The following is a 20,943-nucleotide window of genomic DNA, read 5'->3' as shown; positions in this document are numbered from 1 at the left end:
AATAATAATAATAATAATAATAATAATAATAATAATAATAATAATAATAATAGAAGAAGAAGAAGAAGAAGAAGAAGAAGAAGAAGAAGAAGAAGAAGAAGAAGAAGAAGAAGAAGAAGAAGAAAGTTGGAAGGGACCTTGGAGATCATCTAGTCCAACCCCCTGCTCAGGCAGGAAACTTTATACCATTTCAGGCAAATGGGGATGAAACCCTATAAACGTAGGGAATGTGGGAAAAGCTTTATTTCACAGTAAAGTGTTCAGAGTCATGAGAATATCCACATAACGGAAGAAGCCATTCAAATGTGTGGAGTACGGGATGTGCTTTTCTGAAAAACACAACTTTAGGAAACATCACACAGGAGAGAAGCCGTACAGATGCCTAGAACGTGGGAAATGTTTGGCTTATAAGTAAAATACTTTCGAGCCATCAGAAAATTCACACCGGACAGAAGCCCTTGAAGTGCATTAATTGTGGAAGATTTTATCGTACCACATCAGACAGAAGATCTGACAAGAGGGACGGAACTAGCATCGACTTAGTAGAACAACGGTGTATCGGATCTGACGCAAAGTAATTCCAAGATTTTACATTTAAAAAGTGAACGGGAGCGCTTGTGAAATAGACGCTGGCTAGAAGAGGGTGTCTTACCAAGAGGGAGCGAGCGGCGAGAGATAAGGCGGTAGGCCAGAGCGACAAGAGGAAGCCAGGATGTTAAAAGATCGTAAACTAGCCGTGAGATTAGGCGAACAGACAGAAAAGTAACGGGAAAAGATCAGGTTTTTGAGTCTTGGAGACTGAACTTTTGAGAAAACGAGTGTGGACTATAAGTAGAACGAAAGTGAATAGTTTGGACAGACTTTGAACTTTTGATTTATAAGCCACGGGAGTATAACGGATCCAAGATGGAGAAAGTGACACAGCAACTTTAGGACTGCAGTTTGGATAGTGCAGGGGTAGGCAACCTTGGCTCTTTTATGACTAGTGGACTTCAACTCCCAGAATTCCTGAGCCAGCCATGCTGAGGGGAAAGGGAGAGGTTTCCAAGCTGAGCCGTGGTGGCTCAGGAATTCTGGGAGTTGAAGTCCACGAGTCAAAAAAGAGCCAAGGTTGCCTACCCTTGGGATAGTGAGATAATTACTCGCCATTGGCTGAAGAAGAAGATACAAAAGGAGCTACAAATCCGGAGTTGGAAATTTATAATCAAAAAGGAAAGTGACTTTGATGGGACAGGAAGATAAAGGCGATATATAAATATAGATAAAAAGACACACATAAATATAAATATATAGACTGACTGCTTGCTACATTCGGGAAATAACTATATTGCTGCGATGGTTGATTTGCTATAATTGGATAAATTAATAGAATTGAAATAATTAAATAGCTAATTAATTAATTACTTGATTGTTAAAGATATATACATATATAATTTAATTGATATATTGACAAAAGGTTTATTTAAGGTTAAAGGAATTAAGTATTTGTAAAAAGTGGTATTAACTAAGTAATGTCTTAGGGGTTAGTTGAATTTATTAATATAATAAGAGTTACAATAGAGGGTAGAGTGGCTGTAAATTTTGATATTGTTGTTGTTAGCTGCGAAGTTGTGTCTGACCCATCACAACCCAAAGGACAACGTTCCTCCATGCCTTCCTGTCCTCTACCATCTTCTGGAGTCCATTTAAGCTCACACCCACTGCTTCAGTGACTCCATCCAGCCACCTCATTCTCTGTCGTCCCCTTCTTCTATTGCCCTCAATCTTTCCCAGCATTAGGCTCTTCTCCAGTGAGTCCTTCCTTCTCTTTAGGTAGCCAAAGTATTTGAGTTTCAACTTCAGATCTGGCCTTCTAAAGAGCAGTCAGGGTTGATCTCCTCTAGGACTGACCACTTTGATCGCCTTTGCAGTCCAAGGGACTCGCAGGAGTCTTCTCCGGCACCATAGTTCAAAGGCTGTTGTTAATTCTTTGGCGCTCAGCCTTTTTTATGGTCCAACTTTCACAGCCACACATTGCAACTGGGAAGACCATAGCCTTGACTGTACGCACTTTTATTGGCAGGGTGATGTCTGCTTTTTAGTGTGCTATACAGGTATTACTAGGAACAAGTAAATATACACACATGTGCTACAAGCAGAATCCAACACACAGCGATTACAGCAGGAAAAGGAAGAGAGAAACATACTAGCAGATCCTTCCCTTTATACACAGGCTCTTAAAGAGACAAAGACCCTGCTGTCTCATCCCCATCACTACATCATTGTACATGATTACAACAGCTGCTTAGCTCTTAAATCTTTACCTTGACAGAAATTCTCTTTTAGGATTGTAAAGTATAATCTTAAGGTTTTGTGGAAGTTTTATTTCTGTGGGAACTGTCCGGAAGTCCATAATCTTCAAGGCTGGGATTTTAAATTAAACGGTTTCAGTCCATTGTGCAGCCTTAATAAAAGCATTTCCACTATCCTACAAGACGGGGGTAGGCAACCTCTGCTCTTTTATGACTCATGGACTTCAACTCCCAGAATTCCTGAGTCAGCTATGCTGACTCAGGAATTCTGGGAGTTGAAGTCCATGAGTCATAAAAGAACCCAGGTTGCCTACCCCTGCTACAGGATGTTGTTAATTTCACCAGAGTGCACTTTTCTCGCGATGTTCACCACAGTAGTGAATAATGCTGAGAGCTTGGCTGACTTCCTGGGCTGAAAGGGAATCATAGTTTAAGGTCCCCCTCTGACTCTCGGGCAGCGAAGACCCAAAGCATCATGGCAGCTCCCAGCCTCTTCAGACTTAGCAGATCCCTGCCCCTGGGAAGTTGAGACTGAAATATTTTGCAGCTGGACTTGCTTTGTAAGCGACATGGGATCAAGTGCTTTGTGCATAGGCTTTTCTGAGACAGGAACAAGAAGGAATTCCAGAAGGAAGGTGAAATTCTGGCTGTCTTGTGAGTAGAAGAGAGGAAGGACCGTGTTGCATAGAGAGAAGAAACCTGGAAATTATGCTTGCTTAAGGGACGCGGTGGCTCAGTGGGTTAGGACGCTGAGCTTGTCGATCAGAAGGTCGGCAGCTTGGCAGGTCGAATCCTGAGTGCCGTGTAACAGAGTGAGCACCTGTTACTCGTCCCAACTCCTGCCAACCTAGCAGTTCGAAAGCACGTAAAAATGCAAGTAGAAAAATAGGGACCACTCCGGTGGGAAGGTAACAGCATTCCGTGCGCCTTTGGCGTCTAGTCATGCCGGCCACATGACCACGGAGACGTCCTCGGACAAGCGCTGGCTCTTCGGCTTTGAAACGGAGATGAGCACCCGCCCCTAGAGTTGGAAACGACTAGCACGCATGTGCAGGGGAACCTTTACCTTTACCTAAAGGTGACAGCCCATCCTGGCATGGAGGTGGAGACCCTCCCCCCCAAGACATTCGGGGATCTATAGATTAGGAAAGGCAGATGGGGGGCAGGTAAAGCCGTTGGGGGCTCCTGGCCGTCTGGGCTTCTGCATCGCCCCCTCATCCACAGAGACCCCCCCCCCGAAGGAAGCCAGTCTGGGCCAGCTCCATAAATACCCAGCTGAGGAAGAGCTCTCCTCGAAGGGACCGGGGGAGGGGGGCGAGGATGTCGGGGCTTTCCTGTCGTTCCGGCTCTTTCCCACTTCTTCCCTCGAAGGAGTCACTGGGGCGCCCCCCCTCCATCTGCCCTCTCCGGAGCACCTGTCCAGCTTGCCTTTCCAGGATCTGGCTGTCCAGTCTCTTCTTAAAAACTTGCTTGCTTGCTAGCATTCACTAAATGGAATCCTCCAGATGTGAGTTAGGCTGGGATTCTACTCCCATAACGTCTTGGCAGCTGGACCTGATGGGAGTTGTGATCGAGCAACTCAAGGAGAGAAGCAACCTAGAACTAAGGAGAAACTTCCTGACAGTTAGAACAATTAACCAGTGGAACAACCTGCCTCCAGAGGCGGTGAATGCTCCAACACTGGAGGTTTTTAAGAAGAGACAGGACAGCCATTTGCCTGAAATGGGATAGGGTTTCCTGCCTGGGCAGGGGGTTGGACTAGATGACCTCCAAGGTCCCTTCCAACTTAACTTATTATTATAACTCTGCAGCCTCCAGGCAGGTGAGCTGCTCTTAAGACATCTAAAGGTTACATTTGATAATGTTTGGAGCTTGTGAACCGGCCAAATAAGCTTAATATATATTCAAAAGTTGAAATATCCTTAAGAGGCCCAAATGAACATTAGGTGTCAAGGGAAGGGTGGGGTAGAGAATAATAACAAGGGGTCTCCTCAGGGCCCTACAAAGAGTTTATAAGTCACTGTGTAAAACGGGAGACCCCGAAGCCCAGCAGTGGCTCAAGTGTTTTTATCCTTGGGAGGGAAGCAGGGACCCAGCATCCACAGCGTCTCTCCGATTCTGGGCAGAAGGGAGGGGAAGGCAGAGGGGGGGCCCTGGGTGGACTCTCCTCCCCTCCCCGTCTGTTCTCTCCTGCACAGCTGGAGTTGGAGATCTTCGGGATCCAGAAGGGATCCGCTCGGGGCTCCTTCCCGATCCTCCCCCCCCCCCGGCGCTCCCCCGCAACCTCGGCTTGCAGGGAAGGCTCTGCCCCGCTTCTCTTTCCGTCGCAGCCGCGGAGGGGACCCCCGGATTGTTTGGGGAGGCCCCTGACTCCCCCCCACCCACCCACCCACACCCCGGGAGCGGGTCTTCCTCGGGGTCCGCCTTTCCCCCCCCCCACTCCTCTGCCCTCTTCTCCAGCCTGCGGGAAACGCCGCAATTTCCGCCATTCCCTCCTCGGCTCTTGGGCGGCCACCGCGGAGCTTCAGTTTCCACCCAGAGGCCGGAGCAGGAGGCAGCCCCGTCCGGGGTACAGCAAGGCACTCTTCGCATGGGCAGAGGAACCCTGGAGGCGGATGCAGGGAGGGAGGAGCTGAGGCGGCCAAGGGGCGGGGCTGCAAGGCGGAGGCGGAGCCTGAGAGGAAGAGAGAAGCCCCGCCCCCGCCTCGACCCCTCCCACTCGCTGGATCTCCGCTTTCTTCCTGCCGTCTCGCTTCTCCACGGGAGGATCGGCGCCGGATCCCTCGGGAGAGGCTTCTGGATCCCTCTCCGGGCAGTCCTGGCTGCTCTCCTCCCTCCGGCCTTCTGGGCGCCCCTCCCGCCAGGAGAGCTTTTCCCCGCAAGCAGAAAGGTAGCTGCGGATCCGCCTCTTCGTCCTGCAGGGATTTCCTTGGGGAGATTCGGCTCTGGCGTCGCCTGCAGGGAGCGGATCCATTCCCTTCCCTCCAGGGGGGCAAAGGGAGGGATCCCTCCCCGGGCTGGATCTGCCCCCTCCTCGCCCGGCCGAGGCTCCCCGCGGGGCTCCGGGAAGGAGCTTTGGGGATTTTGCTTTCCGAAGGTTTCTCTGTGGTCCGTCAGAGCAGGAGGCCTCCCAGCATGTTTCCCTCGAGTGCACTTTGAAAGGGGAGCGAAGTGTGTAGCTTTAAAACCTTTCTTGAGATTGTAAGGTGATCTTGTCACAGCCCGGGGAGTGTTGGGGAAAAGAAAAGGTTTATGGACTCTTAAGAGGAGTTGACTTCAACTCCCAGAATTCCTCAGCCAGGCACGCTAGCTGAGGAATTCTGGGAGTTGAAGTCCACAAGTCATCAAAGGGCCAAGTTTGAAGACCCCTGATATGGACTCTTAAGAGGAGTTGACTTCAACTCCCAGAATTCCTCAGCCAGGCACGCTGGCTGAGGAATTCTGGGAGTTGAAGTCCACAAGTCATCAAAAGGCCAAGTTTGAAGACCCCTGATATGGACTCTTAAGAGGAGTTGACTTCAACTCCCAGAATTCCTCAGCCAGGCACGCTGGCTGAGGAATTCTGGGAGTTGAAGTCCACAAGTCATAAAAGGGCCATGTTTGAAGACCCCTGATATGGACTGTAAGAGGAGTGGACTTCAACTCCCAGAATTCCTCAGCCAGGCGCAGCGTTCCGTGCGCCTTTGGCGTCTAGTCATGCCGGCCACATGACCACGGAGACGTCCTCGGACAAGCGCTGGCTCTTTGGCTTTGAAACGGAGATGAGCACCGGCCCCTAGAGTCGGAAACGACTAGCACGCATGTGCGGGGGAAACTTTAACTTTTCTTAAAGGTGACAGAGCCCATCCTCGCATGCAGGTGGAGACCCTCCCCCCCCCAAAGACTTGTGGACTTCAACTCCCAGAATTCCTCAGCCGGGCATGCTGGCTGAGGAATTCTGGGAGTTGAAGTCCACAAGTCATAGAAGGGCCAAGTTTGAAGACCCCTGGTTTGTCTGGTTGAATTGAGCCAGTAAAGCATGGGGATGTCACGACATATTGTGGCTTTTTTTCGCATTGGCAATGCTGGGGCATGTGCGGTCTCTGCCTGATGCAACCGGCCCGCCGGCCAGCAGTTTGACACCCCTGCTTTGAAAGGGGAGAGGGATTTTAAATTAAACGGTTTCAGTCCATTGTGCAGCCTTCATAAAAGCATTTCCACTATCTTACAGGACAGGGGTAGGCAACCTGGGTTCTTTTATGACTCATGGACTTCAACTCCCAGAATTCCTGAGATTCAGAATTCCCACTTTGACTTTGCTGGCGTGTCAACCACGATCCCACCCGGGACAAAAGGGAATCAATAACAAAGGATAATAAGTTATTTCAATTAATTGTTAAATGAATATTTACATTTTTCAAAATGCCTATTTGAGGCAGCTCCAGAGCAACCGAGGCTTGGAAACATGGTGGCCTTGCAGCCTCCAAAAAAGGCAGGAAACCACTTGGGTGCTTTTCAGAGGCTCCACAGGGCGACTTCTGAAGGCCTGGTGTGTCTATGACTGAACTGAGCTCATGTTCTCCCAACTCAGAAGAGACAACAGAGTAACAGAGTTCTTCTAGTATCTGCCTCGCTGCTCCAGCAGGAGACCTGGTACGATTGTGGACAAATGGCTGTCGAATCTCTTCTTAAAACCTCCAGTGCTGGAGCACCCAAAAATTCTGGAGAAAGCGTTTCCACTGGACAGTTGTTCTGACTGTCAGGAAGTTTCTCCTTATCTCTAGGCTGGTTTTCTTCTTGGTTAGCTTCCATCCATTGTTTCTTGTCCTGCCTTCGGATGCTTTGTAGGATAGGTTGACACACACACCCCTCCAACTTGTGGTAGCCCCTCCAATATTGGAACAGTGCTATCATCTCAGATCTTTTTTTCTTTCTAAGGTAAAGGTTCCCCCGCACATGCGTGCTAGTCGTTTCCAACTCTAGGGGCCGGTGCTCATCTCCGTTTCAAAGCCGAAGAGCCAGCGCTTGTCCGAGGACGTCTCTGTGGTCATGTGGCCGGCATGACTAGACGCCAAAGGCTCACGGAACGCTGTTACCTTCCCACCGGAGCGGTCCCTATTTTTCTACTTGCATTTTTTTACGTGCTTTCGAACTGCTAGGTTGGCAGAAGCTGGGACGCGTAACAGGCGCTCACTCTGTTACGCGGCACTCGGGATTCGACCCGCCAAACTGCCGACCTTCTGATCAACAAGCTCAGCGTCCTAACCCACTGAGCCACCGTGTCCCTTTTTTCTTTCTACTTAATGTAAAAGAATAGGGATGAGTAGTCTTTGTTTTTATGCTCCTGTTTAGTTTGCTTTTCCTTGACAAAGCTGGGTAGAAGAAACTCTAAAACCTGACACTTTTCTTGTTTTTCCTTGAAGGGGCTGTGATGTGGCAGCCCGTTGTTGATGGATGCTTTACAAAGGACAAGCTTTATGGAAGTTTTGAGGCTGGTCTTATTATCAGGTATCGGAACAAGCTGATGGCCAGAAGTCTGACTTACATAATTCGAAATGTTTTTCCAAATGCCCTTCCCCATGCGGCACTTCTAAAGCTATGTTTTTGTGATTCTCAGTGTTCCTCAAAAGGAAATGCTATTCTCATCTTCTTTTTTATTCCACCAGCAGGCAAACAACTGTGTCCAAAGACTCACCTGCAAGTCAACTTTCAAGAGATAGTAGAAAATCAGCACAAGGCAGCAAGCGTCAGAAAGCATGGAGGGTGGAAAACTCTTGGATCCTCCGTCAGACACAGGCAGCACTCCGAAAAAAGACCAAAGAACCCATGAATGCTCAGAGTGTGGGAAATCCTTTGTTCGCCGGTCCCTCCTTTTGACCCACAGGAAGGTCCATGTGGGAAGCAGATCCAGTCAAGGATTGGAGAGTGAGAAATTCTTCTCTGGAAAAGACGCCAAAGATCCCAGAAGCCCCCCCAAATTAAAACCCTATAAATGTGAGGAATGTGACTTATGCTTTGGTCAAAAGTCAAGTCTTCTTACACATCAGAAAATCCACACTGGAGAGAAACCTTACCAATGTCTGGAATGTGGGAAAATTTTCCGTCAAAAAACCCATCTCAGAAACCACGAGAGAATTCACACAGGGGAGAAACCTTACAAGTGTTGGGAATGTGGGAAGAGCTTTTCTCAGAACGCAAGTCTCTGGGTCCATGAGAAGATTCATGCAGGAATAAAATCTTACAAATGTTTTGAGTGTGGAAAATCTTTCACCCTGAGTTCATCTCTTCGGAGTCATGAGAAAACACACCGAGGGGGGGAAAATGAAATGTGCCTCGAATGTGGGAAATGTTTTACCTGGAAATCAAGCCTGGTGCAACATCAGAGACTTCACACCGGAGAGAGACCGTATGAATGTCTGGAATGTGAGAAACGATTTATGTTTTCTTATGAACTTCAGAGACACCAGAAATGGCACAAAAGAGAGCTATCCTACAAAAGTGGGGAAAGTTTTATTTCACCAGGAAAGTTTCAGATTCACCAGAGAATCCACACAGGGGAGAAACCATACGAATGTGGGGAGTGTGGGAAATGCTTTTCCCGAAAACAACACCTTGGAAGGCATCAGAGGGTCCACACAGGAGAGAAGCCCTACAGATGCTTAGAATGTGGAAAATCTTTTGCTCGAAAGGGATCCCTTTGGGAACATCACAAAATCCACACAGGGGAGAAGCCATATCCATGCTTTGAATGTGGAAGATTTTATCGTACTGCATCAATCCTTAGAAACCATATAAAAGTTCACACAGGGGAAAAAAACTACAAATGTTTAGACTGTGGGAGAACATTTGCTAATCCATTTTCCCTTAGAAGTCACAGCCGAATCCATACAGGAGAGAAACCTTACAAATGCTCAGAGTGCGATAAATGTTTTTCTCAAAAAAATACTCTTGCGATACATCAGCGAATCCACACTGGAGAGAAGCCGTATAAATGTTCGGAGTGTGGGAAATGTTTTGCCCACCATTCAACACTTCACAGGCACACCAGAAATCACACAGGAGAGAGGCCTTACAAGTGTGCAGAGTGTGAGAAAACTTTTCATTGTCCATCACAGCTCAAAATGCATCAGAAAGTCCACGGCAGAAATAAAACTTTCAAGTTGTGAACAATGTGGGGAAAACTTTTTTTTCCAAAAGTCACACCTTACTATTTACCAGGAACATCACCCAGGGTCAGAAGGGAAATCCTACCAATTGTTTGGCGTGGGGAAAATCTTTTTCCTAGTCAAGTAACCTTCAATACCATAATCAAGCAAATCTGCATAAACGTTGGGAGTGTCGGAAGGTTTTGCTCACAAAGCTGCACTAGTAACTTACCAGAGTGATTACACAAAAGAGTTATAAAAATGTGGGGAGTATGTATAATGTTTTGCAAAGTACAGGTAGTCCTTGATGTATGACTACAACTGGGAATGGATTTCCGGTCATAAGTTGTTAACAGTTGTGAGTCAAGGCACCGAAGTATTTTTTATTTTTTTTACTAGGCCTTTGTTGATCAATGAGGAGAACCGAAGTTTTAGAGAGCAGAAAAAAGAGGGGGGAGGGGTGGAACAAAGATGCATCTGGTTGTTTATTTAGTGATAAAATGTTGATGTTGAATATATTCTGGGTGAGGAAGAAGAGAGAAAGTTTCTTTTTCCTCCTATCTTTTTATTTTTTTGGAGGCATTTTCTTTTTTTCCCACAGTGTCTTTTTCAAATCGTCTCACACACACACATTTGTATTAAGTTTCTTGGTTTGATCTGTGAACATAATCCTTAATAAAATTATTGTTCAAAATAATTAAGGGGACTGTTTTCAGGGCATGGACCGGGGGTGTTTGTGTGTGTGTTTAAAAAGTCAAGATTTGTTTTTTTAAAAAAAAAATATTTATTTATTTATTTATTTAAATTTGTATGCCGCCCTTCTCCCTGAGGACTCAGGGCGGCTCACAACAATAAAAATTAAAAAAAACACAGGATGAAAAGTTTTACAAAAGAATTCAACAATAAATACATTAATTACGTGACAATTTAAAAACACCCGATAAAAACCTAATTAAAAAATGTAGTCAGTCCAGACCCGCTTGTTGGAACAACCAAGTCTTCGGGTCACGGCGGAAGGACCGAAGGTCAGGGGTCCTCTGCAGCTCCGGGGATAGTTCGTTCCAGAGGGTCGGCGTGCCCACAGAGAAGACTCTCCCCCTGGGGGTCGCCGGCCGGCATTGCCTGGCTGACGGCACCCTGAGGAGGCCGACTCTGTGGGAGCGAACCGGGTGATGGGAGGTTGACAATGGCAGCAGGTGGTCTTGCAAGTACCCCGGGCCTAAGCCATTTAGGGCTTTATAGGTCATCACCAGCACCTTGAATCGCACCCAGAGGGCAACCGGAAGCCAATGAAGCTCGCGCAGGAGTGGTGTAACATGGGAGTACCGAGATACTCCCATGAGCACGCGCGCAGCCGCATTTTGCACCAGTTGAGGCCTCCGGGTGCTCTTCAAGGGCAGCCCCATGTAAAGAGCATTGCAGTAGTCCAGGCGAGAGTCAAATGATGGCAGTCAAATTGTGCTCGCACACTGCAGTCTGCTTTGTAGCTTTACACGTGATGCCCTTTCAAACAGCTGCCATCTTCGCTCTTGACTCCATCCTCTCTTTCTGGACACTTCTGTCTTCTGGGGTAGGTTTTAGATGAACTTTAGGAGAAATGTCCTGGGTTGTTCAGGTGACTCTTGAGGGCATAGATCAGGGGTCTTCAAACTTGGCCCTTTTATGACTTGTGGACTTCAACTCCCAGAATTCCTGAGGCTGGCTGAGGAATTCTGGGAGTTGAAGTCCACAAGTCATAAAAGGGCCAAGTTTAAAAACCCCTGGCACAGATAAACCTTCAAGCGGCCCAGCGACTCTCAGAGAAAATGCTAATGACCAGCTGTCTGCAAGGAGTACAAATCCTTCCATCCTCCAGCATTTGGTCAGAGCTGAAGAAGCTTCTTGGATGAGAAGCGAAACGTCTTCAAGGAAAAAGCAAAGTCCAGTTGTTGTTTTTTGAAAAAACACTTTTCGGACTTTGTTATTGGTTATTTTATTGTTCTACTTTGGGGTCCATTGTGGTTGTAAGTCAAGGACTATCTGTATAACAAAATGGGCCAGGTTTTTTGGTTATTATGTGCTATCACGTCTGTGTCAACTCTTAGCAATTACCTGATAAATTTTCTCCAGGATGATCTATCCCCAACCTGATCCTTCAGGTCCTCCAATGGTTCCCCCATCGCCACTTTACTTGGATCCACCCCCTCATTTCCTCCATCTTTCTCAGCAGCTCCTAAGTGCAAAAATCAGGAGAAACAAAAAAAGCAAATATGAAATGGATTGCTTAGAGCAGAGGTCCCCATCCTTTTGGGCACCAGGGACCAGTTCCGCGGAGAGAGGTTTTTCCGCAGACCGGAGGGTGCGTGGTTTTGTGTGCTGCCTCCATCTCACAGATGGGGCTTTGCTTGTTCGGGTGGCCCAGTTGCTGGCATGCCACAGCCTGGTACTGGTCCACGGACTGGGGGTTGGGGACCTCTGGCTTAGAGTATCTATGGAAATTCTCAACCATGCAGGACAGGGTTGTCCCAAATGTGCTTTTTCAGGAGGCAGCTGGACTTTGTTTCTCTTTGAAGACGTTTCACTTCTCATCCAAGAAGCTTCTTCAGCTCTGATTGGATGGTGGGGAATGGAAGGATTTATACTCCTTGCAGACAGCTGGTCATTTGCATTCTTTTAGAGTCACGTTGAGGCCACTTGGAGGTTTACCTGTGTCTTCAGGGTCACCTGAGTGGTGCAAATGGGTGTTGAGCCTTCTTGGAACTGCTGAAAGGACTGTGTTGTAGACTGGAGATAGATGATGTCATAGCCCACCCCTTCTGTTGAGAGAGGGGGCTTTTCTATTTTCATTTGCTTTTGCAATGCCTCAATTTCTCAATAGTATTTCCTATAGTTCGTCCACAACTGGGATTGGAATCTGGGTCGTTGAGTGAAGCGGTCATTAAGTGAGATTTCCATGACTGCTCAACAAGTGCAATCCTGCACTTGTTGTTGTTAAGCAATTTCATGGATTGTTAAGCAGACACAATCCGAGGTAAGAAAATTACCTGAAGTGGGCAGGAGAGACTGTGTGAGAGCTGGCACAGGAAGCATGGAAGTTGAGCAGGTCCTGGAGAAGCTTCGAGATACTTTGGGACACATTGCTTGGAAACATGTATGGAACATACAGTTTGGAAAATCGTGCAAGGCTGCAAAGGCCTCCTGTCGGGGGATTAAAGGCCACATTTCTCAGCGGCCGCGGTGACACTGGGCTAAAGTCCAGGCCTGGGGTCAGTGGTGTTCCTTGGAGGTTCCAAATATGTTTGGTATAGCAATGGATTTCTCTTTCCATAAGCATTCAGCTTCGATCTGCAGGTCCCAAAATTTCGTGTTTCCCCCCCCCAACTGTTTTTCCTCAGTCCTGGTATCACCCGGAAGAAGAACATCAGCGCACCAGATTTTCTTCTTTTCAATAACTGTTATGGTATGAACAACTTGTGTGTCTGCTTGGATTTTAAAACTTCCCCATCCTCACATCTTGGGGTCCAACCGCTCATTCACACAACCTCTCCCTCTTCCCCCCACCCCCCCAAAAAAACCCGCACCCAGATCTTTTACTTGCATTTTTCTCCTCCTTGGCCACTTAATTTAATTTAATAATAATTTAATAATTTAATTTGTATACCGCCCTTCTCCCGAAGGACTCAGGGCGGTGAACAGGGCAATACATAAAAAAAAACAGGATACAAAAATTAAAAAGTAATTAAACAACAATGCCCGTAATAAATTAATACATATTAAAGTTAAAACCGATTAATAAAACCCAACCCCATCCCATCAGACCAGGCCAGCTTGTTCAAAAAGAAAGGTTTTGAGATCGCGCCGGAAGGAGCGAAGGTCGGGGGCCGTCCGGAGCTCAACCGGTAAGCGGTTCCATAGGTCTGGCGCGCCCACAGAGAACGCCCTCCCCCTGGGGGCCACCAATTGACATTCCTTGATCGGAGGCACCCTGAGGAGGCCCTCTCTGTGGGAGCGCACTGGACGGAGGGAAGTTGACGCCGGCCGCAGGTGTTGCCGTAGGTAATCCGGACCCATGCCATGTAGGGCTTTGTAAGTCATCACTAACACCTTGAACCTCACCCGGAGAGCAACCGGCAGCCAATGCAGCTCGCGAGCAAAGGTGTAGCATGGGAGTATCGGGAAGCCCCCAGCACAACTCGCGCAGCTGCATTCTGCACCAGTTGAAGTCTCCGAGTGGACTTCAAGGGCAGCCCCATGTAGAGAGCATTACAGTAGTCTAGACGAGAAGTCACAAGCGCATGAGTGACTGTACGCAAGGCATCCCGGTCTAGATAGGGTCGCAACTGGCGCACCAGGCGAACCTGGGCAAAGGCCCCCCTAGTCACAGCTCCAATATGCTCTTCTAAAGAGAGCTGTGAATCTAGAAGGACCCCCAAGTTGCGCGCCCTATCTACGAGGGGTAATAGCTCACCCCCCATGGCCAGAGATGGGATAATCGGAATTTCCCGGGATGCCAGCACTTGAGGGGAGCAAAAACTGATCGGCATTAAATTCACGTAGCATTCCTAATCCAGATTCTGAATTAACCCATTTTGGTGCATGAAAGCAAGCAAACATTTGCCCAATACGCATACACATGCTTTCCCGCGTGCCGGACACACATTTCGAGCTAACCTTCACCCCACTTTCCGTGCAAATCCATTCCAGCCCATACGGCACCATTTTTTTTTTTTGCCCCAAGAGACAACTAAGGCACGCAAGTTTGGCAAAAAAAAAGGTTCTCCAGCAAGAATAGCCGCGGGAACCCAAAGCAACTTAGCAAAAATCGAAAGCAGCCCATTCAAGGCCGACCACCCGGCATGTGAACGGGAGAGAATCTAGCACGCGTCCTCACGACACGCTAAACCCCAAGCTAGGCGACGCGCGGTTGCTTTAGAGCAGGGGGTGGTGGTCTCCAAACTTGGCAACTTTTAAAGACTTGTGGACTTCAACTCCCAGAAAGTCTTCGGAGAAGGGCGGGATATAAATGGGATTTTAAAAAAAAGGAAGGAAGTAAAGGAAAATAAATAAAGGTTATTCTTTTATAAATTGTATAAAATGTAACACCAATGAATTGTGTAAAATGTAACACTAAGATGTGGGGCTATCTACAGTATTTCCTGCTTAGAGAATTCACACATGGTAATCAACAAAGTTCTTTTGAAATGTTAAAAAGGATAGGAACATCTCAAGGTGGTGAGTAAAACAAGATAGTGTAAGGAAGTTGCTACAATAAGTCTTTTGGATGTAAAGGTTCAAAGAAGATCTTTTAGAAATGTAAATGACTTCAAAGACTAACTTAAGTTTCTTAGGGGGGCATGTATGGAGAAAAGAAAGTATAAATGCCTAGTTTGAAACTTGCTCAGCGCGCTCTTTGAACCCAATCCAACCTGGGAAGGGTCTAAGAGGCCACGTTTGCAAACGCTTTCTTTCTTCTTTATTTTCTTTATTATTTTCAATTTTCTTTTCAATAAATCTTTGCCTTTGTTAACCAGACTTGTCTTTGAGTTGTGAGTATAAGATTTTGGGCTTTTAAATCTCACGGAAGGAAGGAAGGAAGGAAGGAAGGAAGGAAGGAAGGAAGGAAGGAAGGAAGGAAGGAAGGAAGGAAGGAAGGAAGGAGTGATATTCCTCAGGTATACATGAGTCCCGTGTCCAGCTGTAACTCTGTGCCTCCAGCAGACAATCACCTATAGAGGAAAAGATAAAAAACAGGGGGAAAAAAGTTACAGGCACGCTCTTTGCAACCAAACCACGGGAATTCACTGAAAAGGAAGGGGGCATTTGCAGGATGCCACATTTCCAAATCAAGCCACGTTCCTAGATAGACTACTGCTTGTTCCTTGGGCTGACCCATAAGGCAAGACTCCAAGTCTCCCTTGGCTTGTGTGACCCGCCTAGGATCCGTTTCTCCCACCGGTAGAATGCCAAACAGAAAGAATGGATGTTTATGTTTATGTTTATTGGACTTATATACCGCCCTTCTCCCGTAGGACTCAGGGCGGTTCACAAGGTATTTAAAATAACAATACAAATTACAAAAGTTAAGAACAATTAAAATGGATGGATGGATGGAGAAATTCTGGGAGTTTATTTATTTATTTATTTAGATTTATATACCGCCCTTTCCCGAAGGACTCAGGGCGGTTTACAGGGCATTTAAAAAACAGTCAATACAAACGTTAAAACAAAAGAGATTAAATAGAACCCTGAGAAAATTAAAACCCAGTTAAAATTAAAATTAAAAATATTCTCAGCCTGGGCCAGAGAGCTCGAAGAACCAGGTCTTCAGGTCCCGGCAGAATGAACGGAGGTTGGGGGCAGTCCTCAGCTCCGCAGGCAACTGGTTCCACAGGGCAGGCACACCCACTGAGAAGGCCCTACCCCTGGGTGTTACCCGCCGGCAGTCTTTAACCGGCGGCACCCTGAGAAGACCCTCCCTGTGGAAGCGCACTGGACGAAGGGAACTTGATGCCGGCAGCAGGTGTTCCCTCAAATATCCCGGACCCATGCCATTTAGGGCTTTATAGGTCATCACCAGCACCTTGAATCTCACCCGAAGGGCAACTGGAAGCCAATGCAGCTCACGGAGTAGAGGTGTTACATGGGAGTATCAGGAGACCCCCATCACGACTCGCGCGGCCGCATTCTGCACCAGTTGAAGCCTCCGGGCGGTCCTCAAGGGCAGCCCCATGTAGAGAGCGTTGCAGTAGTCTAAACGGGAGGTCACGAGCGCATGAGTGACTGTGCGTAGGGCATCTCGGTCCAGGTAGGGTCGCAACTGGCGCACCAGGCGAACCTGGGCAAAAGCCCCCCTGGTCACAGCTCCTATATGGTCTTCAAAAGTGAGCTGCGAATCCAGGAGGACGCCCAAGTTGAAGTCCACAAGTCTTAAATGTTGCCAAGTTTGGAGACCCACCCACCCCACTGCTTTACAGCCAGGGTCGTGCGAACCCGACACACCAATTGGGAGTCTCCCCCGAATCCCTAGAACAGCGTTTCCCAACCTTAGGAACTTGAAGATGCGTGGACTTCAACTCCCAGAATTCACCAGCCAGGAATTCTGGGAGTTGAAGTCCACGCATCTTCAAGTTCCTAAGGTTGGGAAACGCTGCCCTAGAAAGCGGATCGGGGATTAAGCGCGAAAAGGAGCGAGCGAATGGATTCTCGCCTTTCCTTGCCCGGCTGCCCGTGAAAAGGGTTAAAACCATGGAGTTGGCGCCGGCCAGAACGGCTGAGAAGAAACTTCCGCGGCGGTTCGATGGCTGCCCAGCTGCTTCCTGTTGCTGGAGGGGGAGGAGAAAGGGGCGAGTTGCAAAGGGGGGGAGGGGAGGGGGAGGGGAGATCCAAAACGAGGTTTGTAGGTTCCAATCCCGGGCTTTGCTTTCTCGCCGGTCCCGTGCAAGACCCGGATCGGGCCGGTTGCGGAGGTTTGTTTTGGAGGGGAAAGGGGGGTGGGGGGAGAGGGATGCAGGTTTTTGGGAAAAAGCGCATCCTCTGGATCGGTGCAAGCCGAGCCCCTCGCTTTGGGCGAAGGGCGCATCTTCTGTCCGGATCCCGGTTGCCATTCCTCGCGACGGATTTGGAGAGCATCTTTGCCGCTTCGCTTCGCTTTGCTTCGCTTCGCTTCGCTTCGCTTTGCATTGCATTGCTTTGCTTTGCTTTGCTTTGCTTTGCTTTGCATTGCTTCGCTTCGCTTCGCTTCGCATTGCATTGCTTTGCTTTATTTTCTTTGCTTTGCTTTTTGCTTTGCTTTGCTTTGCAGCCCCGCTGCACGAAGCGTGGCTCCGTCCGTCCGTCCGTTCTTTCTGTTTGGCATTCTACCGGTGGGAGAAACGGATCCTAGGCGGGTCACACAAGCCAAGGGAGACTTGGGGTCCTGCCTTATGGGTCAGCCCAAGGAACAAGCAGTAGTCTTGTCTAGGAACGCGGCTTGATTTGGAAATGTGGCATCCTGCAAATGCCCCCTCCCTTTTCAGTGAATTCCCGTGGTTTGGTTGCAAAGAGCGTGCCTGTAACTTTTTTCCCCCCTGTTTTTATCTTTTCCTCTATAGGTGATTGTCTGCTGGAGGCACAGAGTTACAGCTGGACACGGGACTCATGCATACCTGAGGAATATCACTCCTTCCTTCCTTCCTTCCTTCCTTCCTTCCTTCCTTCCTTCCTTCCTTTTTTTTAAAAAAAAATCCCATTTATATCCCGCCCTTCTCTGAAGACTCAGGGCGGCTTACAATCTAAAGCACAAATCAATGTGCTTAGCAATAGCCTTCATTCTATGTGTATGCCTGCTTATTAGGGCTTTTGACCCCTCCCCAAGCGGCATTATTACAAAGTCAGCTTATTGCTCCCACAACAATCTGGGTCCTCATTTTACCTACCTTGGAAGGCTGAGTCAACCTTGAGCCTGGTGGGACTCGAACCTGCACTAATTGCAGGCAGCTGGTGTTACTTTAAGGAGGCATTAGCCCACTGCTCCACCAAGGCTGCTCTCCTTCCAGCACCATTGACGTCAATGGGTTGCTACTCCAGGTAGGTGGGCAGAAGACTCCAGCCTGAGTATTCCCACTCACCCACCCACCCCAGGTTTCCCCAGGTTTCCCCAGGTCTGGGAAGCTGTGGAGTTTCAATGTTTTGAGTCCTAGTTACAGGTAGTCCTCGACTTACAACAGTTTGTTTAGTGACCAAAGTTATAACGGCACTGCAAAGAGTGACATTGTTTTTCACACTTACGACCGTTGCAGCATCCCCATGGTCATGTGATTTACATTTGGATGCTTGGCGACTGACTCACATTGATGACAGTTGCAGTGTCCTGGGGTCATGTGACCATCTTTTGCTAGCGTCTGACAAGCAAAGTCAAGGGGGAAGCCAGATTCGCTTAACAACCGTGTGACTAATTTAACAACTGCCATGGCTCATTTAACAGATGCGGCAACAAAAAGTCGTAAAAATGGGACAAAACTCACAAATGTCTCACTTAGCAACAGAAATTCTGCTCAATTGTGGTCGTAAGTTGAGGACTACCTGTATTTATAAGGGGGGGGCTGTGAAAAAAAACCCCAAAGCTGCCCAGAATTGCCTCTGGGGGTGGGGAACCGAGGTGTGAAAGTAACCTTTTTCAAAAAATCAGCATTTTGCCAGAGGAAGTGTTTTTTTATATGGCATTTCAATAGGATGGGATATTTTTTTTCCCCAAGGGATGAATGCCAGGAGGATTGCTTTGATTTCGTTTGGGAAATCCTCAGTTGATCTCCCCCAATTTCCAGAGGGAGAAGAGATTCTGCAGCCTGAGGAGACCTTCCTGTTGAAGATTCAGCTTAACCACTAGGTAACGCTACCCAGGTTGAGTTAATTGACCTCACCCACCCTTATTCTGCAGCCCATTTATTTTTGTGCATAATCCAGGACTTGAAGAGCTGCTGCCTGGTGTGTAACCATTTTCTTTCTCCCCAAATCTGAGGTGTACACTAAGCTTATTATCTCCAGCTAAGACTAACTTTGAATTGGTAGCATAATTTTTCTACTTTCTTTCTGCTTTCCCATCCTGTTTCATATCTTCATTTGTTCATTAGACGTGTCCAGGAGTGTGTGTGTGTATGTGTGTGTGTGTTTGCAATAATTTGCTTAACGTCAAAAAGATCATAATCAAACATGACTCACTCAACAATTGCTTTGTTTAGTAATGGAAATGCTGGCCCAATTGGGATTGTGAGTTGAGGACTACCTATAGAGCAGACATATCAAACACAACGCCCAGGGGCCAGATCCGGCCCGCGAAGTGGTTTCATGCGGCCCGCGAAGCCATCCTGGAAACAGTGAGGGAACGGCCCCCACTGTCTTGGCCCTGGCCCAGAGACCCTCCTCCTGCCAGAGACCCTCAGATCTGTCCCACTCCTGCCCAGGCCCCCATAGGCCCCCTTGATGCGAACGATGTAGAGCTGGCCACGCCCACCCAGTAGGCCATACGCACTCTAGCCACACCCACCCTGGCCATACCCACCCGGCCCCCTGAGGGCAACCGCAATGCTGATGCGGCCCTCAATGAATTTGAGTTTGACTCCCCTGCTATAGAGGGACTAAACTGTTCTGTTCCAGCCTACAACCGGCCCTGCAGAAATGTCAGGGACAACCCCTTTGTTATATTCAATAGGCTGGAATTAAGCCAACCAAATTTATTTGCAAAAACTAAACGAAACAGTTCAAAACAGAGTAAAACAAATACAGACCGAGACTATATCAGAAGCTCTTCAAACAGTTGCCCTCAGCAACCAGCACCTCCCACACATTCCCCTTTTAAACAGCAGTCTCAGGGCGTGGCTTCTCTTTGCCTCCTCCCGAGGTGCCTCATTGCTTTTCTTTGTTCACTTCTGCGTCCTTGAACAAAGCCAGCTGTGGATGTCTTTGTCCAGTCTTTCAGGCTCACACAGCTGGGTCTGAGGAGGAACAAGATGGGAGGGGCCTGGCTGAGAGCTCTGCGATGCATCTGCAACCAAAGGCTCTCCAAACCCCTCCTCCTCCTCAGAATTGTCCAATTCAGCTGCCAAAGCCACAGGCTGACGCTGAATCACAACAAACTACAACACCTGTACAAGGACGTAATCTTGACTTGTGTGTGTGTGTGTGTGTGTGTGTGCACACACATACACACACACACTCAGTAAAGCCTACAGTTCTATTAAATATCATTTGAGTTGAGCAGGTGGCAACAGGTACATCAAAGTGAATGAAGGATGGGGAGGGTGCTGCTGATGCCTCCTCAAGCCAAACATGCATTTTCTTGGGCTTGAGGGGCCCCTGTGCAAACTCAGGAAAAGATGTGGCTGCTTTAAAGAGGAACCAGTAGGTGCCCAGTACGGTTTCTGTTTCCAATTTACAGCAATGTTTTTCAAGCTTGGCAACTGGGAGGTGTATGGACTTCAACTCCCAGAACTCCTCAGGGCTATAGTTCACATCTCTTCAGGTTGCCAAGCCTGAATAGCACTCGCCTAGAGAAATCTGTAGTCCCAAAATTCTCAGCAATGGTCACCCTGACAGAAGAATTCTGGGAATCAAAAGTCCATAGTCTCGGGATTTTTGTCAATGGCCAATGCTACCTGGAGAATTCTGAGGTCCAATGTCCAGTCAGCATGGCCACGGCTGGGACCAATATCTATGTGCCCAGAATTCTCTGTAATAGCCTGCCTGGAGAATTCTGGGAAATGAAGTCCACCAATCTAGAGGGTACCCAGGTTGGAGAAAGCAATAATAGTTCTTCTATCTCAGCAGCTCTTTTAAATAGACCAATTTAATAACATTTATGTCTTTGTGGCAGGCAGATTTCTTGCGTGGCTGCAAGCAGACCGGGTTTGGACCTTTGTCACCTCAACCAAATTGGGACCCAAAGCCTGTTGTTGTTAGTTGTGAAGTCGTGTCCGACCCATTGCGACCCCCATGGACAACGTTCCTCCAGGCCTTCCTGTCCTCTACCATCTTCTGGAGTCCATTTAAGCTCACGCCTACTGCTTCAGTGAGCC

At 47.9% G+C, this 20,943-nt stretch overlaps 1 protein-coding gene across 1 annotated transcript in view; it reads left to right on the top strand.

Annotated features, from left to right (window-relative positions):
• The window catches only part of LOC308661151 (uncharacterized protein), a 180,297-nt gene that overhangs the window by 8,108 nt on the left and 151,246 nt on the right, over window positions 1-20,943 (top strand). The gene's annotated exons all lie outside the window — the stretch shown is intronic.

The sequence above is a fragment of the Vipera berus genome (assembly GCF_964194415.1).
Source record: "Vipera berus genome assembly, chromosome: 2".
Taxonomy (NCBI): domain Eukaryota; kingdom Metazoa; phylum Chordata; class Lepidosauria; order Squamata; family Viperidae; genus Vipera; species Vipera berus.
This window is presented reverse-complemented; position numbering and strand designations above follow the sequence as displayed.